The sequence below is a fragment of the Argopecten irradians genome, chromosome 4, assembly GCF_041381155.1.
Source record: "Argopecten irradians isolate NY chromosome 4, Ai_NY, whole genome shotgun sequence".
Lineage (NCBI taxonomy): Eukaryota > Metazoa > Mollusca > Bivalvia > Pectinida > Pectinidae > Argopecten > Argopecten irradians.
In genome coordinates this window covers 9,527,166-9,543,787 of record NC_091137.1, presented here as the reverse complement: position 1 = coordinate 9,543,787, position 16,622 = coordinate 9,527,166, and the positions used below count along the sequence as shown (strand labels likewise).

Genomic DNA, 16,622 nt, shown 5'->3' with positions numbered 1-16,622 from the left:
CTGGGTGTGTATATTTCCTTGACTTTTGTTGTAGACTGGGTGTGTATATTTCCTTGACTTTGTTGTAGACTGGGTGTGTATATTTCCTTGACTTTGTTGTAGACTGGGTGTGTATATTTCCTTGACTTTGTTGTAGACTGGGTGTGTATATTTCCTTGACTTTGTTGTAGACTGGGTGTGTATATTTCCTTGACTTTGTTGTAGACTGGGTGTGTATATTTCCTTGACTTTGTTGTAGACTGGGTGTGTATATTTCCTTGACTTTGTTGTAGACTGGGTGTGTATATTTCCTTGACTTTGTTGTAGACTGGGTGTAGACTGGGTGTGTATATTTCCTTGACTTTGTTGTAGACTGGGTGTGTATATTTCCTTGACTTTGTTGTAGACTGGGTGTGTATATTTCCTTGACTTTGTTGTAGACTGGGTGTGTATATTTCCTTGACTTTGTTGTAGACTGGGTGTGTATATTTCCTTGACTTTGTTGTAGACTGGGTGTGTATATTTCCTTGACTTTGTTGTAGACTGGGTGTGTATATTTCCTTGACTTTGTTGTAGACTGGGTGTGTATATTTCCTTGACTTTGTTGTAGACTGGGTGTGTATATTTCCTTGACTTTGTTGTAGACTGGGTGTAGACTGGGTGTGTATATTTCCTTGACTTTGTTGTAGACTGGGTGTAGACTGGGTGTGTATATTTCCTTGACTTTGTTGTAGACTGGGTGTGTATATTTCCTTGACTTTGTTGTAGACTGGGTGTGTATATTTCCTTGACTTTGTTGTAGACTGGGTGTGTATATTTCCTTGACTTTGTTGTAGACTGGGTGTGTATATTTCCTTGACTTTGTTGTAGACTGGGTGTGTATATTTCCTTGACTTTGTTGTAGACTGGGTGTGTATATTTCCTTGACTTTGTTGTAGACTGGGTGTGTATATTTCCTTGACTTTGTTGTAGACTGGGTGTGTATATTTCCTTGACTTTGTTGTAGACTGGGTGTGTATATTTCCTTGACTTTGTTGTAGACTGGGTGTGTATATGACCTTGACTTTGTTGTAGACTGGGTGTGTATATTTCCTTGACTTTGTTGTAGACTGGGTGTGTATATTTCCTTGACTTTGTTGTAGACTGGGTGTGTATATTTCCTTGACTTTGTTGTAGACTGGGTGTGTATATTTCCTTGACTTTGTTGTAGACTGGGTGTGTATATTTCCTTGACTTTGTTGTAGACTGGGTGTGTATATTTCCTTGACTTTGTTGTAGACTGGGTGTGTATATTTCCTTGACTTTGTTGTAGACTGGGTGTGTATATTTCCTTGACTTTGTTGTAGACTGGGTGTGTATATTTCCTTGACTTTGTTGTAGACTGGGTGTGTATATTTCCCAGCTTTGTTGTAGACTGGGTGTGTATATTTCCTTGACTTTGTTGTAGACTGGGTGTGTATATTTCCTTGACTTTGTTGTAGACTGGGTGTGTATATTTCCTTGACTTTGTTGTAGACTGGGTGTGTATATTTCCTTGACTTTGTTGTAGACTGGGTGTGTATATTTCCTTGACTTTGTTGTAGACTGGGTGTAGACTGGGTGTGTATATTTCCTTGACTTTGTTGTAGACTGGGTGTGTATATTTCCTTGACTTTGTTGTAGACTGGGTGTGTATATTTCCTTGACTTTGTTGTAGACTGGGTGTGTATATTTCCCTGACTTTGTTGTAGACTGGGTGTGTATATTTCCTTGACTTTGTTGTAGACTGGGTGTGTATATTTCCTTGACTTTGTTGTAGACTGGGTGTGTATATTTCCTTGACTTTGTTGTAGACTGGGTGTGTATATTTCCTTGACTTTGTTGTAGACTGGGTGTGTATATTTCCTTGACTTTGTTGTAGACTGGGTGTGTATATTTCCTTGACTTTGTTGTAGACTGGGTGTGTATATTTCCTTGACTTTGTTGTAGACTGGGTGTGTATATTTCCTTGACTTTGTTGTAGACTGGGTGTAGACTGGGTGTGTATATTTCCTTGACTTTGTTGTAGACTGGGTGTGTATATTTCCTTGACTTTGTTGTAGACTGGGTGTGTATATTTCCTTGACTTTGTTGTAGACTGGGTGTGTATATTTCCTTGACTTTGTTGTAGACTGGGTGTGTATATTTCCTTGACTTTGTTGTAGACTGGGTGTGTATATTTCCTTGACTTTGTTGTAGACTGGGTGTGTATATTTCCTTGACTTTGTTGTAGACTGGGTGTGTATATTTCCTTGACTTTGTTGTAGACTGGGTGTGTATATTTTCCTTGACTTTGTTGTAGACTGGGTGTGTATATTTCCTTGACTTTGTTGTAGACTGGGTGTGTATTCCTGACTTGTGTAGTGGTGTGTATTTTCCTTGACTTTGTTGTAGACTGGGTGTGTATATTTCCTTGACTTTGTTGTAGACTGGGTGTGTATATTTCCTTGACTTTGTTGTAGACTGGGTGTGTATATTTCCTTGACTTTGTTGTAGACTGGGTGTGTATATGATTTCCTTGACTTTGTTGTAGACTGGGTGTGTATATTTCCTTGACTTTGTTGTAGACTGGGTGTGTATATTTCCTAGACTTTGTTGTAGACTGGGTGTGTATATTTCCTTGACTTTGTTGTAGACTGGGTGTGTATATTTCCTTGACTTTGTTGTAGACTGGGTGTGTATATTTCCTTGACTTTGTTGTAGACTGGGTGTGTATATTTCCTTGACTTTGTTGTAGACTGGGTGTGTATATTTCCTTGACTTTGTTGTAGACTGGGTGTGTATATTTCCTTGACTTTGTTGTAGACTGGGTGTGTATATTTCCTTGACTTTGTTGTAGACTGGGTGTGTATATTTCCTTGACTTTGTTGTAGACTGGGTGTGTGTGTATATTTCCTTGACTTTGTTGTAGACTGGGTGTGTATATTTCCTTGACTTTGTTGTAGACTGGGTGTGTATATTTCCTTGACTTTGTTGTAGACTGGGTGTGTATATTTCCTTGACTTTGTTGTAGACTGGGTGTGTATATTTCCCTGACTTTGTTGTAGACTGGGTGTGTATATTTCCTTGACTTTGTTGTAGACTGGGTGTGTATATTTCCTTGACTTTGTTGTAGACTGGGTGTGTATATTTCCTTGACTTTGTTGTAGACTGGGTGTGTATATTTCCTTGACTTTGTTGTAGACTGGGTGTGTATATGACCTTGACTTTGTTGTAGACTGGGTGTGTATATTTCCTTGACTTTGTTGTAGACTGGGTGTGTATATTTCCTTGACTTTGTTGTAGACTGGGTGTGTATATTTCCTTGACTTTGTTGTAGACTGGGTGTGTATATTTCCTTGACTTTGTTGTAGACTGGGTGTGTATATTTCCTTGACTTTGTTGTAGACTGGGTGTGTATATTTCCTTGACTTTGTTGTAGACTGGGTGTGTATATTTCCTTGACTTTGTTGTAGACTGGGTGTGTATATTTCCTTGACGTTGTTGTAGACTGGGTGTGTATATTTCCTTGACGTTGTTGTAGACTTGGTGTAGACTGGGTGTGTATATTTCCTTGACTTTGTTGTAGACTGGGTGGGTATATTTCCTTGATTTTGATGTAGACTGTGTGTGTATATTTCTTAGACTTTGTTGTAGACTGGGTGTGTATGTTTCCTTGACTTTGTTGTAGACTGGGTGTGTATATTTCCTTGACTTTGTTGTAGACTGGGTGTGTATATTTCCTTGACTTTGTTGTAGACTGGGTGTGTATATTTCCTTGACTTTGTTGTAGACTGGGTGTGTATATGACCTTGACTTTGTTGTAGACTGGGTGTGTATATTTCCTTGACTTTGTTGTAGACTGGGTGTGTATATTTCCTTGACTTTGTTGTAGACTGGGTGTGTATATTTCCTTGACTTTGTTGTAGACTGGGTGTGTATATTTCCTTGACTTTGTTGTAGACTGGGTGTGTATATTTCCTTGACTTTGTTGTAGACTGGGTGTGTATATGACCTTGACTTTGTTGTAGACTGGGTGTGTATATGACCTTGACTTTGTTGTAGACTGGGTGTGTATATTTCCTTGACTTTGTTGTAGACTGGGTGTGTATATTTCCTTGACTTTGTTGTAGACTGGGTGTGTATATTTCCTTGACTTTGTTGTAGACTGGGTGTGTATATTTCCTTGACTTTGTTGTAGACTGGGTGTGTATATTTCCTTGACTGTGTGTGTATATTTCCTTGACTTTGTTGTAGACTGGGTGTGTATATTTCCTTGACTTTGTTGTAGACTGGGTGTGTGTATATTTCCTTGACTTTGTTGTAGACTGGGTGTGTATATTTCCTTGACTTTGTTGTAGACTGGGTGTGTATATTTCCTTGACTTTGTTGTAGACTGGGTGTGTATATTTCCTTGACTTTGTTGTAGACTGGGTGTGTATATTTCCTTGACTTTGTTGTAGACTGGGTGTGTATATTTCCTTGACTTTGTTGTAGACTGGGTGTGTATATTTCCTTGACTTTGTTGTAGACTGGGTGTGTATATTTCCTTGACTTTGTTGTAGACTGGGTGTGTATATTTCCTTGACTTTGTTGTAGACTGGGTGTGTATATTTCCTTGACTTTGTTGTAGACTGGGTGTGTATATTTCCTTGACTTTGTTGTAGACTGGGTGTGTATATTGACTTTGTTGTAGACTGGGTGTGTATATTTCCTTGACTTTGTTGTAGACTGGGTGTGTATATGACCTTGACTTTGTTGTAGACTGGGTGTGTATATTTCCTTGACTTTGTTGTAGACTGGGTGTGTATATTTCCTTGACTTTGTTGTAGACTGGGTGTGTATATTTCCTTGACTTTGTTGTAGACTGGGTGTGTATATTTCCTTGACTTTGTTGTAGACTGGGTGTGTATGTTTCCTTGACTTTGTTGTAGACTGGGTGTGTATATTTCGCCAGACTTTGTTGTAGACTGGGTGTGTATATTTCCTTGACTTTGTTGTAGACTGGGTGTGTATATTTCTTGTTGACTTTATGTTGTAGTTTGTTTAGACGGGTGTGTATATTTCCTTGACTTTGTTTGTAGACTGGGTGTGTATATTTCCTTGACTTTGTTGTAGACTGGGTGTGTATATTTCCTTGACTTTGTTGTAGACTGGGTGGTGTATATTTCCTTGACTTTGTTGTAGACTGGGTGTGTATATGACCTTGACTTTGTTGTAGACTGCGGTGTGTATATGACCTTGACTTTGTTGTAGACTGGGTGTGTATATTTCCTTGACTTTGTTGTAGACTGGGTGTGTATATATTTCCTTGACTTTGTTGTAGACTGGGTGTGTATATTTCCTTGACTTTGTTGTAGACTGGGTGTGTATATTTCCTTGACTTTGTTGTAGACTGGGTGTGTATATTTCCTTGACTTTGTTGTAGACTGGGTGTGTATATTTCCTTGACTTTGTTGTAGACTGGTGTGTATATTTCCTTGACTTTGTTGTAGACTGGGTGTGTATATTTCCTTGACTTTGTTGTAGACTGGGTGTGTATATTTCCTTGACTTTGTTGTAGACTTGGGTGTATATTTCCTGACTTTGTTGTAGACTGGGTTGTGGTATATTTCCTTGACTTTGTTGTAGACTGGGTGTTGTACTATTTCCTTGACTTTGTTGTAGACTGGTGTGTGTATATTTCCTTGACTTTGTTGTAGACTGGGTGTGTATATTTCTTGACTTTGTTGTATGACTGGGTGTGTATGTTTCCTTGACGAATTTGTTTGACCTTGACTAGACTGGGTGTGTATATGATTTCCTTGACTTTGTTGTAGACTGGGTGTGTATATATTTCCTTGACTTTGTTGTAGACTGGGTGTGTATATATTTCCTTGACTTTGTTGTAGACTGGGTGTGTATATTTCCTTGACTTTGTTGTAGACTGGGTGTGTATATTTCCTTGACTTTGTTGTAGACTGGGTGTGTAATGTTTCCTTGACTTTGTTGTAGACTGGGTGTGTATATTTCCTTGACTTTTGTTGTAGACTGGGTGTGTATATTTCTTCCTTGACTTTGTTGTAGGACTGGGTGTGTATATTTCGCTTGACTTTGTTGTGTAGACTGGGTAGGTGTGTATTTTTCGCCTTGACTTTGTTGTAGACTGGGTGTGTATATTTTCCCTGTCTTTGTTAGACTTTCCTTGACTTTGTTGTTAACTGGGTGTGTATATTTCCTTGACTTTGTTGTAGACTGGTGTGTATGTTTCCTTGACTTTGTTGTAGACTGGGTGTGTATATTTCCTTGACTTTGTTGTAGACTGGGTGTGTATATTTCCTTGACTTTGTTGTAGACTGGGTGTGTATATCTTCCCGGACTTTGTTGTAGACTGGGTGTGTATATTTCCTTGACTTTGTTTGTAGACTTTTGATGGGTGTGTATATATTTCCTTGACTTTGTTGTAGACTGGGTGTGTATATTTCCTTGACTTTGTTGTAGACTGGGTGTGTATATTTCCTTGACTTGTTGTAGACTTGTAGACTGGGTGTGTATATTTCCTTGACTTATGTTGTAGACTGGGTGTATTCCCGACTTGTTTGTAGACTGTGTATATTTTTCCTCTGACTTTGTTTGTAGACTTGGGTGTGTATATTTCCTTGACTTTGTTTGTAGACTGGGTGTGTATATTTCTTGACTTTGTTGTGTAGACTGGGTGTGTATCTTTCCCTGACTTTGTTGTAGACTGGGTGACTGGGTACTGTATATTTCCTTGACTTTGTTGTAGACTGGGGTGTGTATATTTCCTGACTTTGTTGTAGACTGGGTGTGTATATGACCTGACTTTGTTGAGACTGGGTGTGTATATTTCCTTGACTTTGTTGTAGACTGGGTGTCGTATATTCCTTGACTTTGGTTGTAGGACTTGGGTGTGTATATTTGCACCTTGACTTTGTTGTAGGACTGGGTATGTATATTTTCCTTGACTTTGTTGTAGACTGGGTGTGTATATTTCCTTGACTTTGTTGTAGACTGGGTGTGTATATGAACCTTGACTTTGTTGTAGACTGGGTGTATATATTTCCTTGACTTTGTTGTAGACTGGGTGTGTATATTTCCTTGACTTTGTTGTAGACTGGGTGTGTATATTTCCTTGACTTTGTTGTAGACAGGTGTGTATATTTCCTATGACTTTCGTTGTAGCACTTGGACTGTGTGTAAATTTCCTTTTGTTGTAGACTGGGTGTGTATATTTCCTTGATGTTTGTGGTAGACTTGGTGTGTGTATATTTCCTTGACTTTGTTGTAGGACTGGGTGTGTATACTTGGATGTGTGTATTGTTATTTCCTAGACTTTGTTGTAGACTGGGTGTGTATATTTCCCTGACTTTGTTGTAGACTGGGTGTGTATATTTCCTTGACTTTGTTGTAGACTGGGTGTGTATATTTCCTTGACTTTGTTGTAGACTGGGTGTGTGTATATGACCTTGACTTTGTTGTAGACTGGGTGTGTATATGACCTTGACTTTGTTGTAGACTGGGTGTGTGTATATTTCCTTGACTTTGTTGTAGACTGGGTGTGTATATTTCCTTGACTTTGTTTGTAGACTGGGTGTGTATATTTCCTTGACTTTGTTGTAGACTGGGTGTGTATATTTCCTTGACTTTGTTGTAGTAGACTGGGTGTGTATATTTCCCTGACTTTGTTGTAGACTGGGTGTGTGTATAAGACCTTGACTTTGTTGTAGACTGGGTGTGTATATTTCCTTGACTTTGTTGTAGACTGGGTGTGTATATTTCCTTGACTTTTGTTGTAGACTGTGGTGTGTATATTTCCTTGACTTTGTTGTAGACTGGGTGTGTATATTTTCCTTGACTTTGTTGTAGACTGGGTGTGTATATTTCCTTGACTTTGTTGTAGACTGGGTGTGTATATTTCCTTGACTTTTGTTGTAGACTGGGTGTGTATATTTCCTTGACTTTGTTGTAGACTGGGTGTGTATATTTCCTTGACTTTGTTGTAGACTGGGTGTGTATATTTCCTTGACTTTGTTGTAGACTGGGTGTGTATATTTTTCTTGACTTTGTTGTAGACTGGGTGTGTGTATATTTCCTTGACTTTGTTGTAGACTGGGTGTGTATATTTCCTTGACTTTGTTGTAGACTGGGTGTATATATTTCCTTGACTTTGTTGTAGACTGGGTGTGTATAGATTTCCTTGATTTGTTGTAGACTGGGTGTAATGTATATTTCCTTGGGACTTTTGTTGTAGACTGGGTGTGTATATTTCCGCGATGACTTTGTTGTAGATGACTGGTGTGTAGATGGGTTTCCTTGACTTTGTTGTAGACTGGGGTGTGTATATATTTCCTTGACTTTGTTGTAGGACGGGTGTGTATATTTTTCGTTGACTTTGTTGTAGAACTGGGTGTGTATATTTCCTTGACTTTGTTGTAGACTGGGTGTGTATATTTCCTTGAGACTTGTTGTAGAACTGGGTGTGTATATTTGACCTGACATTTTAGTTGTAGACTGGGTGTGTAATATTGACCTTGACTTTGTTGTATGACTGGTGTGTGTATATTTCGTGCCAGCTGACGTTTTGTTGTAGACTCGTGGTGTGTATATTTCGCTTAGACTTTGTTGTAGACTGGGTGTGTATGTTTCTTGACTTTGTTGTAGACTGGGTGTGTATATTTCCTTGACTTTGTTGTAGACTTTGTGTGTATATGACCTTGACTTTTGTTGTAGACTGGTGTGTATATGAACTCGACACTTTGGGTGTGTGTATTTCCTTGACTTTGTATGTGTCATTGACTGGTGGTGTGTAGACTGGGTGTGTATATATTTCCTTGACTTTGTTGTAGACTGGTGAGACTGGGTGTGTATTTATTCCTTAGACTTTGTTGTTAGACTTGGTGTGTATATTTCCCTGACTTTGTTTTGTAGACTGGGTGTGTATATTATCCTTGACTTTGTTGTAGACTGGGTGGTGTATATTTCCTTGACATTGTTGTTTGGTAGACTGGGTGTGTGTATTTATTTCCTTGACTTTGTTGTAGACTGGGTGTGTAACTATTTCCTTGACTTTGTTGTAGACTGGGTGTGTATATTGGAGTGGTGAATGATTTCTTGAACTTTGTTGTAGACTGGGTGTGTATATTTCCCTTGACTTTGTTTGTAAGACTGGGTTGTATATTTCCTTGACTTTGTTGTAGGCTGGGTGTGTATATTTCCCTTGACTTTGTTGTAGATCTGGGTGTGTAATATTTCCTTGACTTGACATGTTGTAGACCTGGTGTGTGTATATTTCCTTGACTTTGTTGTAGACTGGGTGTGTATATTTTCTCAGCTTGGACTTTGTTGTAGACTTGGTGTGTGTATATTTCTCTTGAACTTTGTTGTATACTGTGGGTATATGTATACCTTGATTTTGTTGTAAGACTGTGTTGTAGACTGGGTGTGTTATATCCTTGACTTTGTATGTTCCTTGACATTGTGTAGAACTGGGTGTGTATATTTCCTTGACATTGTTTGTAAACTGGGTGTGTATGTTTCCTTGACTTTGTTGTTAGACCTGGGGGCTGTGTATGTTTCCTTGACTTTGTGGTAGACTGGACTGGTGTGTATATTTCCTTGACTTTGATGTAGACTGGGTGTGTATATGACCTTACCTTGACGATTTGTTTGTTAGACTATGTGTGGTACATATTTCCTTTGAACATTCTTGTAGACCTTGTTGTGTTTATTCTCCATGACTTTGGTTTGTAGACTGGGTTGTGAAATATTTCCTTGACTTTGCTGCTAGACTGCGGTTGTGTATATGGACCCTCCTGACTTTGTTGTTGAACTGGGTTGTGTTTATGAACCTGACTTTCGTTGTAGACCGGGTGTGTATATTTCCTTGACTTTGATGTATGATTGGGTGTGTAGATTTCCCTGACTGTTTTGTAGACTGGGTGGTGTATATTTTCCTGAACTTTGTTTGTTGACTGGTGTGTATATTTCGCCAGCTTTGTTGTAAGACTGGGTGTGTAACATTTCGCCAACTTTGTTTTAGACTGGTTTGTAAGTGACCTTTACTTTGTTGTTAACATGGTGTGTATATTTCCTTGACTTTGTTGTAGACTGGGTGTGTATGACCTCCTTGACTTTTGTTGTAGCACTGGGTGGGTATATTTTTCCTTTGACGTTGTTTGTTGTCTTGGGAGTGTATATTACCTTGACTTGGCGGTAACTTGGTGTAGAGACTGGGTAGTGTCTATTTGCCTTGGTCTTTGGTTGTAGAATGGGTGGGTGTATATCCATGATTTTGTAATGTAGATCTGTTGTGTGTGTATGTTTCTTAGACTTTAGGTATAGACTGGGTGGATTTAAGTTTTCCCTTGACTGATGTGGTAGACTAGGTGTTTATAGTTTCCTTGACTTTGTTGTAGACTGTGGTGGGTATATTACCTAGGTGTTTGTTGTAGACTGGGTGGGACTATGACCTTGAGGACATAGAAATGTAGGCGGGGTGTGCATGTTTCCTTGACTATTGTTTGTAGGCTGGGTGTGTATAATACCTTGAACTGTTGGTGCTAGTTGGGGTGCTATAAATTTGTCCTTGACCTTTGTTGAATGACATGGGTGTGTATAATTCCTTGACTTTGTTGTAGACTGGGTGTTGTATATTGACCTTGGACTTTGTTGTAGACTGGGTGTGATATATTTCCTAGACTTTTTGTTGTAGACTGGGTGTGTATATATCCCCAGACTTTGTTGTATACTGGGTGAGGTATATTTCCCGTGACTTGTTTTTAGATTGGGGTGTGTATATTTCGAACTGAATTTGTTGTTAGGATGGGTGTGGTATAAATCCTTGAATTTTGTTGTAGGACTTTGGTGTGTATTTGACCCTTGACTTTGTTTTGTAAGACTGGTGGTATATTTGCCTTGATTTTGATGTATACTAGTGTGTGTATAGTTTCCTAGTACTTTGTTGTAAACTGGGTGGGTTTGTATCATCCAATGGAACATTGCTGTAAGGACTGGGTGTGTATAGTTTTTCCCTGATCTTTGTTGTTGTACTGTGTGGTGTATATGACCTTGACTTTTGTTGTAACTGGGTGTGTATATGACCTTGACTTTAGTTGTAAGACCTGGGTGTGGTATATGACGCCGAGACTTTGTTTGTAGACTGGGTGTAGTATATGACCATGAGTTATGATTGTAGACTATGTGTGTACATATTTCCTTGAATTATGTATGTAGACTTGGTGTGTATATTTCCTTGTACTTTGTTGAAGGACTTGGATGTGGATAATTCCTTGACTTTGTCTTGTAAGACCCTGGGTTTGTATATTTCCTTTGACTTTGTTTGTAAACACTGGGTGTAGTATATTTCCCTGAAGTTGTTTGAAGACTTGGCTTTGTATATTTTCCTTGACGTTGTTTGTAGATTTGGTGTGTATAATTTCCTTACTTTGATGTAGACTGGGTGTGGTATGTTTCCATGACTTTGTTGTAGACGTTGGTGTGTAATAGTGGGACCTTGACGTTGTTGTTGAATTAGGTTGGGTATTTATCCTTGACTGTTTTGAAGTCTACTGTGTTGTGTAAATTTCCGTAGAACTTTGTTGTAGACTAGGTGTGTTAAATATCCATGTAATTTGCTGTAGACTGGGTTGGGTTTATTTCCCTGGACTTTGTTGTAGTCTGGGTGGAGTATATGACCTTGACTTTGTTGTCGGCTGGGTGTGGATATTACATTGATGTGTTGTAGGCTGGGTGTGTATATTCCTTGACTTTGTTGTAGATGGGTGTGTATATTTGTTGACTTTGTTGAGGGACTGGGGTGAGTATATTTGCTTGACTTTGTTGTAGACTGGGTGTGTATATGACCTTGACTTTGTTGTACGACTGGGTGTGTATATACAGGTTGATTGTACTTTTATGATGAGTTTTGGTAGACTGGGTGTGTATATATTTTCCCAGACTTTGTTGTAGACTGGGTGTGTATATTTCCTTGACTTTGTTGTAGACTGGGTGTGTATATTTCCTTGACTTTGTTGTAGACTGGGTGTGTATATTTCCTTGACTTTGTTGTAGACTGGGTGTGTATATGACCTTGACTGTTGTTGTATACTGTATGGTGGGTATATATATGTTCCTTGATTTTGATGTAGACTGTGTGTGTATTTCCTGATTATAACTATATACTTTGTTGTAGACTGGGTGTATATATGATTACCTTGACTTTGTTATGTATACTGGGTGTGTATATTTCCCTGACTTTGTATGTTTTATGATGGGTTGTATATTTGACCTGTGACTTTGTTGTTTTATGACTGGGTTATATGTGTTGACTTTGTTGTAGACTGTTATAGTGTTTTATATGATTTATTGACTTTGTTGATGTAGACTGGGTGTGTATATTTTATGACTTGACTTTGTTGTTAGACTGGGTGTGTATATTTTATTCCTTGACTTTGTTTGTAGACTTGGTGTGTATATATTTCCTTGACTTTGTTGTATAGTTTTATGATGAGTTATATTACCTCTGACTTTGTTGTAGACTGTCTATAGTGTTATGATATTTTACCTTGACTTTGTTTAGACTGGGTGAGTTATATACCTTGACTTGTTGTAGACTGGGTGTGTATATTTCCTTGACTTTGTTGTAGACTGGGTGTGTATGAGTGATTGACTTTGTTGTAGACTGGTGTTTTATGATGACTTATTACAGTTTGTTGTAGACTGGGTGGTATATTTCCTTGATTTTGTTGTAGACTGTGTGTGTATATTTCCTTGACTTTGTTGTAGACTGGGTGTGTATGTGAGTTATTGACTTTGTGTAGACTGTGTATATTTTTATTGACTTTGTGTTGTAGACAGGGTGTGTATACATTTCCTTGACTTTGTTGTATACAGGTGTGTATGACTGGTGTGTATATTGAGTGTACTTGACTTTGTTGTAGACTATGTGTATAGTTTTTTCTTGATGTTTCTTGTAGACTTGGTGTGTATATTTCCTTGACTTTGTTATAGTATACTGGGTGTGTATATACAGGTTGACTTTGTTGTAGACTGGGTGTGTATATTTCCTTGATTAGACTGTTGTAGACTTTTATGATGATTTATATACAGTTGTTGATGTAGACCTGTGTGTGTATAGTTTTTTGGTTTTGTAATATTGACTGTGTGACTGTTTGTATATTTATGTTTTTGTGTACTTATTTTCCCTTATTTATAAATGTCTATTGTATAGTTTCCTTGATGAGTTTCTATACAAGGTTGTGTACTACTGTTGTATATATTTATATATGAGTTATTGTACAGGTTGATGTAGACTGTGTGTATATTTTGACTGTTGTGTAGACTGTTGTATATTTCCCTATGATGAGTTTATACTCTGATGTAACTGTGTGTATATTTTATGATGAGTTATGTTTGTTTTGTAGACTGTAGACTGTTTTGTGTTGTATTTTGTAATTTTATGACTTTGTGTGTGTAGACTGGGTTATATTTTATTGATAACTTTATGTTGTATGTACTGGGTGTGTATATTGTCATTGACTTTGTTGTAGACGGTGTGATTCTTTTGAGACTGTTGTATATTTTTTATGACTTTGTTGATGTAGACTGATTGTATAGATGGTTGTGTGAGTTATATACAGGTTGTCCTTGACTTTGTTTTATGACTGGGTGTGTATATTTTATGATGATTTGTTGATGTAGACTGTTTAATAAACGGTGTGTATATTACAGACTTTGTTGTAGTGGTTGGGTGTGTATATTTCCTTGACTTTGTTGTACAGGTTGACTGGGTGTGACTATGTATAGTTTTATGACTTTGTTGTATATACAGGTTGACTACAGGTGTGTATGTTATTATGATGTTATGTTTATACAGTGTGTGTGTATATTTCCTTGATTTTGATGTAGACTGTGTGTTGTACTATTTCCTAGACTTTGTTGTAGACCTGGGTGTGATATATATCCTTGGACTTTGCTGTAGATGGGTGTGTTATTTCCTCTGACTTTGTTGTAGACTGGGTGTGTATATGACCTTGACTTTGCTTGTAGTCTGGGTGTGTATATGTCCTTGACTTTGTTGTCTAGAATGGGTGTTTATATGACTTGGACTTTGTTGTAGGACTGGGTGTGTATATGACTTGACTTGTTGTAGACTAGGTGTGGTACCTTGACTTTGTTGTAGACTATTTTTCCTTGACTTTGCTGTAGACCTGGTTGTGTATATTTCCCTTGTTGTAGGGTGTGTATATTTCTTGGTGTGTATACTTTCCTTGACTTTGTTGTAGACTCGGGTGTGTATATCTTCACTTGACTTTGTATGTTAGACTGGGTGTGTATATTTCTCCTGACTTTGTTGTAGACTGGGTGTGTATATTTCCTTGACTTTGTTGTAGTGGGTGTGTATATTTCCTTGACTTTGTTGTTGATGACACTGTGTTTGTTGTAGACTGGGTGTGTATATTTCCTTGACTTTGTTGTAGACTGGGTGTGTATATTTCCTTGACTTTGTTGTAGACTTGTGTATATTTCCCTACTTTGTTGTAGACAGGGGTGTGTATATTTTTCCTTGACTTTGTTGTAGACTGGGTGTGTATATTTCCCTGACTTTGTTGTAGACTGGGTGTGTATATTTGCTTGACTTTGTTGTAGACTGGGTGTGTATATTTCCTTGACTTTGTTGTAGACTGGGTGTGTGTTGACTTTGTATATTTCCTTGACTTTGTTGTAGACTGGGTGTGTATATTTCCCTTGACTTTGTTGTAGACTGGGTGTGTATATTTCCTTGACTTTGTTGTAGACTGGGTGTGTATATTTCCTTGACTTTGTTGTAGACTGGGTGTGTATATTTCCTTGACTTTGTTGTAGACTGGGTGTGTATATTTCCTGACTTTGTTGTAGACTGGGTGTGTATATTCCTTGACTTTGTTGTAGCTGGGTGTGTATATTTCCTGACTTTGTTGTAGACTGGGTGTGTATATTCCTTGACTTTGTTGTAGACTGGGTGTGTATATTTCCCTTGACTTTGTTGTAGACTGGGTGTGTGTATATTTCCTTGACTTTGTTGTAGACTGGGTGTGTATATTTCCCTGACTTTGTTGTAGACTGGGTGTGTATATTTCCTTGACTTTGTTGTAGACTGGGTGTGTATATTTCCCTTGACTTTGTTGTAGACTGGGTGTGTATATTTCCTTGACTTTGTTGTAGACTGGGTGTGTATATTTCCTGACTTTGTTGTAGACTGGGTGTGTATATTTCCCTTGACTTTGTTGTAGACTGGGTGTGTATATTTCCTTGACTTTGTTGTAGACTGGGTGTGTATATTTCCTTGACTTTGTTGTAGACTGGGTTACTATATTTCCTGACTTTGTTGTAGACTGGGTGTGTATATTTCCTTGACTTTGTTGTAGACTGGGTGTGTATATTTCCCTGACTTTGTTGTAGACTGGGTGTGTATATTTCCTGACTTTGTTGTAGACTGGGTGTGTATATTTCCTTGACTTTGTTGTAGACTGGGTGTGTATATTTCCTTGACTTTGTTGTAGACTGGGTGTGTATATTTCCTTGACTTTGTTGTAGACTGGGTGTGTATATTTCCTTGACTTTGTTGTAGACTGGGTGTGTATATTTCCTTGACTTTGTTGTAGGCTGGGTGTGTATATTTCCCTGACTTTGTTGTAGACTGGGTGTGTATATTTGCTTGACTTTGTTGAAGACTGGGTGTGTATATTTCCTTGACTTTGTTGTAGACTGGGTGTGTATATTTCCTTGACTTTGTTGTAGACTGGTGTGTATATCCTGACTTTGTTGTAGACTGGGGTGTATATTTCCCTTGACTTTGTTGTAGACTGGGTGTGTATATTCCCTTGACTTTGTTGTAGACTGGGTGTGTATATTTCCTGACTTTGTTGTAGACTGGGTGTGTATATTTCCTTGACTTTGTTGTAGACTGGGTGTGTGTTATTTCCTTGACTTTGTTGTAGACTGGTGTGTATATCCTGACTTGTTGTAGACTGGGTGTGTATATTTCCTTGACTTTGTTGTAGACTGGGTGTAGACTGGGTGTGTATATTTCCTTGACTTGTTGTTGTAGACTGGGTGTGTATATTTCCTTGACTTTGTTGTAGACTGGGTGTGTATATTTCCCTGACTTTGTTGTAGACTGGGTGTGTATATTTCCCTGACTTTGTTGTAGACTGGGTGTGTATATTTCCTGACTTTGTTGTAGACTGGGTGTGTATATTTCCCTTGACTTTGTTGTAGACTGGGTGTGTATATTTCCCTGACTTTGTTGTAGACTGGGTGTGTATATTTCCTGACTTTGTTGTAGACTGGTGTAACTGATGTTGTGTATATTTTTTGACTTTGTTGTAGACTGGGTGTGTATATTTTCTTGACTTTGTTGTAGACTGGGTGTGTATATTTCCTTGACTTTGTTGTAGACTGGGTGTGTATATTTCCTTGACTTTGTTGTAGACTGGGTGTGTATATTTCCTTGACTTTGTTGTAGACTTGGTGTGTATATTTCCTTGACTTTGTTGTAGACTGGTGTGTATATTTCTTGACTTTGTTGTAGACTGGGTGTGTATATTTCCTTGACTTTGTTGTAGACTGGGTGTGTATATTTCCTTGACTTTGTTGTAGACTGGGTG

At 38.1% G+C, this 16,622-nt stretch overlaps 1 protein-coding gene across 1 annotated transcript in view; it reads left to right on the top strand.

Moving 5' to 3' along the window:
* LOC138320546 (sulfhydryl oxidase 2-like) overlaps positions 1–16,622 on the top strand; it is a 39,937-nt gene that overhangs the window by 14,275 nt on the left and 9,040 nt on the right. The gene's annotated exons all lie outside the window — the stretch shown is intronic.